Consider the following 5,888-nt stretch of genomic DNA (forward strand, 5'->3'; position numbering starts at 1 on the left):
CACTGCGACGTTGCCCCTGTTTTTGCCAAAATACACATTTGATACCTAACACAATTGATTTCAAACCATACTTAATAGTTCATTCAATCATTTGCCAACTTTTCCAATGTCAAGATGTGATAAATTCATACCAAAACAATTTAAGACATTGACATAAACTTAATAACATATCATTCAATTCATAATTATAATTTATTCACCTAACTAATCCAAATCAAGACCATACATTTAGCATATACATATTTGCATATCTTTGTACAACTAAGGCTTGCATTTTTATAAACTAAATCACCACAAATACATATGTCAAACTATACATTTACATACCATACCCAACCATCAATCACATTTATCATAAGATTACCAAATCTCAAAATAACCATTTAAGCACGAGAAATCTTAGGTACATGTCACATACACTACAAGAAATTAAACTTTTAGTGGCGTTTTTAGTAATGTTTGGATTAAAAAAGCTACAAATATTATACATTAACAGCGCTAATCAAAAAATACCGTAATAAGTAAAGCAATAAGTAAAAGGTAAAATAGTAGTAGTATTTTTCTCGTAAACACCGTTAAAAGTAAATTTTTTCATAAATGCTGCTAAAGGTAAAATAATAGCCGCATTTATATGAAAAACGCCGCAAAGCATGTTTTTATTTTTAACCAAATGAAGCCGTTTTTACTAGGATTAGTTTTATTCCAAAATCAGTTTTCCGAAATCCCTTATTTTTTTCCCCTAAAAATTTTCCCCAAATACCTTATTTTTTTCCCCAAATCAAAATCCCCAAATCCCTTAGATATTCCCTGACCGTCTGCTGCATCGCCGTTCGGCTGAGAAAGGGGAGTTCTAGGAAATCTGGTCGCGATTCGGCTGAGAAGAAAGAGCCTATGACGCCTAGTAGTGATAGGCCTACAAGGGAAAGGAAAGTCGTAGAAAGGTATTCAGCTCCTTCTGTTGCAAGGTATTCCTCGTCTAAAACTCTGTCAATTGAAAAGGTATGCTTTCTTTTCTGGGGTTAAGGATCTGGTTTCATTCAAGTTATTTTCTTTGTGTTATTATTGTTTTTTGAACTTTGATTTGCTTTTCAGGGTCGTGGTACTCAGCTTAAAGATATTCCCAATGGTATGCGTCTGTTCTCTTGCTTATTTGATTTTTCCCCTAAGGTTTTACTGTATGTTTTCTTTGAATTTCATGGGATTGGATTGATTGTGATTCTATTTGTATTCAATTCTGGGTCCTTCGAAGTAATGTAGTCTATGTGATAAATGGAGCCCAATTCCAGCTGCTGCAATTAGCAGTAGCAAAATACTTTTATTTTCATAAAGTAGATAGCTAAAAACAAGAAGCCCCTTGATTTCAAATCAAGTGATTTTTCAAATCTAGCATCTAGAAGAGCAATCTGATTTGACCCTCTTACAAGCATCACTTTCTAGCTGCAATTTTCTTGTCACGGAAACATTGTTATATGTATGGATTTCAAGGCAGATAAGAAGCATATAGACTTTTTAATTTTGCTATTTAAGTATTTCGTGTGGATCAACTAATTTATTTTTGTTAATGCCACTTCATACTCGGGGCCTTCAGAGATTTCATTTTTATCCATCTCATGAAAGGTTCTCTTCATAATGCGCAGGTGACATGATTTTTTATTTTGAGTAAGCTGGAAACGTTATCTTAAGATGGAAGGAAATGCCAAATGCTCAAAGTTGATTGTTTTGTATTATTCAGAAAAGTACTAAAGAAGAGTCATTATGGTATTTCTCTGCTTATGTTTCTCTTTCCTGAGGTTTTATTTTTCTCTGCCTTATTTGTGAAAGGTCTTCTTCATTGTATGCAAGCAACATATTTCAAGATGAGAAGGAAATATTATCTAAATGCCAAATATTTGCACCGTGACATAATCATGATGATTGTTTCTTATGGATCACTTAAAAAGATATTTGAGGAAAGGGTTCATTATGTTTTTCCTATGGTGATTTTTCTCTTTCTCAATTCTCAGAATTCCTATATTGTTTTTGGGTATTTCAGGTTCTTTATGGATTAGAGTATGCACATACGATATCACATATCAAAGGGGCATTGGTGGAAGCTATGCCTAGGACCAAATTGGAGCTCATTTTTGCTAATGTTATGTGTTCCATTATTAATTCATTAGAAGATCATAGGAAGTCCGACAGACTTGGATATTTGGGCAGTTTTTCTTCTGTTAACAGTTTAGGTGCGGCAACTTGTACTAGGTGTAGTCTAGGAGGCTTGATATGGGATCTACTAGAAGGACGGAGAATGGAAGATTACTTGCTTTTATGGATTGGGCCTGACAATTCAGCTTTTTCCAATATTGTGCTGACATTTAATGGCTGTGAGATAGGTAGACATGTTGCCATGTTTCCCCAGATACTCCCATCTTTGAATATGGTAATTACTGATGCATTCATTCCTGAAGCTACATGAGTACATACACCACAGAGCAAGGACATTTTACTTCTTGTTTGCATCTATGGACATGAATTTACCTTTTTGTTAGCTTTCTGCTTGGTAAGTTGGCATAATTTTTCGTAATTAAGAATTACATTTCTTCCTCTGCATCTAGCTAGTTAAATGATAGACTCCTACTTTGCATGCAATCATATGTTGATTTCCTTCTATTTTGTTACCATGCATTGATATACTTTCTTCTATGCTCTTGCTAGACTTTCTCAGACATTTTGATTAAGGAAACAGTATTTCATCTAGTCTGAAAGTGATTTTTCAAATGATGATTTTGGAAAATTAGCGTCTTTTAGTGATCCATGTACAGTACACATTTAACAATGATAGAAGAATATGACAATTTTATCTTATCGGGAAGCTATTTGTTTAAATTTTGATGTTTGTTTTTAGTCAGATATGATGCAACAGAGGAACAATTAGTTACAAATGTTTCACAACAGAAAATGATCCTTAAGCGTAGGTAGGAACAATTAGTTACAGATGTTTCAGATTTTGTGGTTAATCAAAAAAATATTACATTTTTGCAGTGTGATGTTTTCATCTACGTCTCATGTGCGCAAACTGCACTTTTGGATGGCAAAGAGTTCTTAGCACCCGTTATTACTCCATTTGAAGCCATGCTAGCTTTCAGCAGGTGAATAACCATTAACCATTCTCATTTTATGTTTTATTTGATTGAGAATAAACTTTAACTTTCTCTAATCTGTCTTGACTGTCCTCTCTCCGCTTGTCCCCTATTCCCGAATCCTTGCAGCATTCTATCTACATGTTTAGTCATATGTATATCGTTTTTTATTTTCTTAGTTCAACTTAACTATGCTTTATGGTGTAACTGGGTAGGCCATATGAATGCTTATGCAATTGCCAATTTAATGAAATACCTCTCTTTTAGTGAACATATTAAAATTGAAGGATTGTATGCTTTGTGAAACTGGGGAGACTGGCCAATTGCATATTTTTATTCTGTTCCGGACTTTCTATTTTTCTAACTGGAAGAAAGATGTAATATTAAAGATAGTAAGTAGCGATGAATAAAGATGTTTGCTTTACAATAGTTTTTGCTATTGTTGGAACTCACATGCTGAGTGTCTAACCTACATGGATTGTTCTAAATTGTTAATTTGTTTGTTCTATAGTCTTAGTTGGTGTGGTTTTTCTCATTCTGTATTGAACTTTTTTAGTTGGTTTAGAAATATAATTGGTTTGATTACAGATTTAAGTGATATTACCAATGAATATTTCTGGATTCAGAATAAATTATGTTTCACTTGCCTAGTAATGAATTATCTAACATGGATTGTTGCTTCTTTGTGTTTATGGTGGTACATGACATGCATTATCTTTGTTTTTGGTTATTATTAATTTCTCTGGACCTTTTTGTTTTCTTGAATCTTGTGATTTGTTCCTTATCATCTTTGTCATGGTTCATGGCTTCATGGTGAGCTTTTCGCTTTGATAAGGTTAGCTATGTTGATTGCACTTGCATGAGTTTTTGTGCTTGTATCTTTACTAGACAAGAATGTTTGTTTTTTCCCCCTTCTATATGGAGGGTTAAAACATTGTATTTTTGTGACTATGTTCATAGGTTTTGATGCATCTAACATTGGTACGTTAGGAAAGCTGATCATCATTGTGATGGCTTTCCTCTATCCTAGTTGCCTTCATTTTTTAATCAATTTGGTTTTAGTAATTTTAGTTTGCTAGATTCTCTCTGTTGGAGGAACCGAAGTTTATACATGTTTTTGTTTAGGTAAAGCTGGGCTTGTAGATTCACATATTTTCTTTCTAAATCTCAAATAAGGATGTGCTGCAGGAATCTAGCTGGGAATTGCTGCTTGAGAATGATAACTTCTCTCTGATTTTATATTTTTGCTTGTCTCTGCCCTATTTTTAATCCCCGGCATTTGTTGGTGGCCGAGAGTGCTTGATGCTTGTTATTTTGTTTTCAATTTCTCTCTACAGAAGCGACGAAAAACACCCCAGGGTGGAGATTTAAGTTATCAGCAAACGTTTCTGCTAAATCATAAGGTAGATTTCACTAGCTTGTATAGAGTTTTTTTATGCGGGGGTATTAAAAGAAAAAGGAATGTTTGAAGTGGTTTTTGAGTTTATTAATTTTTTTGTTCAACATCCATTGTGTCTATGTTGTGACAGGTAAAAGCAAAAGTAGCAAGAAACCTAAACCTAAGCCTAGCAGGGAAGAGATTCATGAAGTAGTTGCAGATATTCTAAAAAAAGTGGATGCAGATATTCTAAAAAAAGTGGACTTCTACACTGTAAGTGTTATCTTTATCTATTTAATTCTTAGATGAAATGATTAAATTCAGGATATTTGTGCTGAAGTTTTCTTTATCTGATGCAGGCAAACATTATCTGATATCCTTCGGCAACTAGGTATGTTTTACCTTCAAGTATTTAAGTTACAATATTGATACTATACTTGGACTCTTAACTAATTATAAGATTTTGATAATCTCAGGTATACACTTTGACCTGGATTTGATGATTAAAAAAGAAGTTGAATTTGATAAGGTCTTTAGCAGCACTTCTACTAAAAAAGGACATGATCTTTAGCGGCGCTTCTCGTAAAAATGTTGCTAAATAACATGATCTTTAACAATGCTTCTCATAAAAAACACCGCTAAAGATCGTGTTCTTTAGCGGGTTTGTAGGAAAAGCGCCGCTAAAGATCATGTTCTTTAGTGGCATTTTTCCACATAAATGCTTCAAAATTTAGTGGCGTTATCTTTAGCAGTGTTTTGTGCGATGCTTATTAAAACACCGCAAATTGTTTTAGCTGCGCTTATAGGACCAAAAAAACACTGCTAAAAACATGTTTTGCTATAGTGATAGTCTATACTCAAAATGAACTTATAATTACCATCTCGGGATAGTGTGTGCTCTTGTGTTGATTTGGCTCTGTAGTTCCGCAAGGTGAAAATCTACAAGGAAGGAAAACAATTAGGACGTATTTAAAATGCTTAGTAAGTTTAAAATGGAAATTAAATATACATTGAACATTTAAGGCAAAATTAACTAATCAAGTTGGCATTCAACTTAGTTATACTTTGGCACATTATGACATAACTAAGCATATAACAACATCGCCAAATAAGTGTGTTAGTCACATTCCGGAATCATAAGTAATATTGAGACTTTAACGAAATCATGTAATCGTCCACATATCAAGTATCAATAATTACCATTTCATTTCCAATTTATCAGTAGGTTTCCATTTCCAATCCATTGAATATTGCCCGGTGGAACAACAGTAAAATGTACCTGGATGCATGAGAATAAAGTTGGCATATCGAGGTTACCCATTCGAGCTAAACCTTCGATACGTATTGTAACGCTCCAAACTCGATCCTTAAGGAGGGCTTATGATTGACAC

General features: G+C 33.7%; 1 long non-coding RNA gene across 3 annotated transcripts; it reads left to right on the forward strand.

Annotated features, from left to right (window-relative positions):
* Nucleotides 1-414: 414 nt before the first annotated feature.
* LOC107947808 (uncharacterized) lies at nucleotides 415-5,377 on the forward strand. 3 transcript variants are annotated; one of them, XR_005925656.1, is made up of 10 exons: nucleotides 690-999; nucleotides 1,093-1,126; nucleotides 1,638-1,758; nucleotides 2,033-2,539; nucleotides 2,889-2,954; nucleotides 3,022-3,128; nucleotides 4,457-4,522; nucleotides 4,649-4,770; nucleotides 4,857-4,888; nucleotides 4,974-5,377. It is a non-coding gene; the product is annotated as an uncharacterized lncRNA (long non-coding RNA). The 3 variants fall into 3 exon arrangements; XR_005925655.1 differs by lacking the exon at nucleotides 2,889-2,954 and having other exon boundaries at nucleotides 415-999; nucleotides 2,033-2,419; XR_005925654.1 differs by lacking the exon at nucleotides 2,889-2,954.
* The last annotated feature ends 511 nt before the right edge of the window (nucleotides 5,378-5,888 follow it).

Source organism: Gossypium hirsutum, chromosome A04 (genome assembly GCF_007990345.1).
Source record: "Gossypium hirsutum isolate 1008001.06 chromosome A04, Gossypium_hirsutum_v2.1, whole genome shotgun sequence".
NCBI lineage: Eukaryota > Viridiplantae > Streptophyta > Magnoliopsida > Malvales > Malvaceae > Gossypium > Gossypium hirsutum.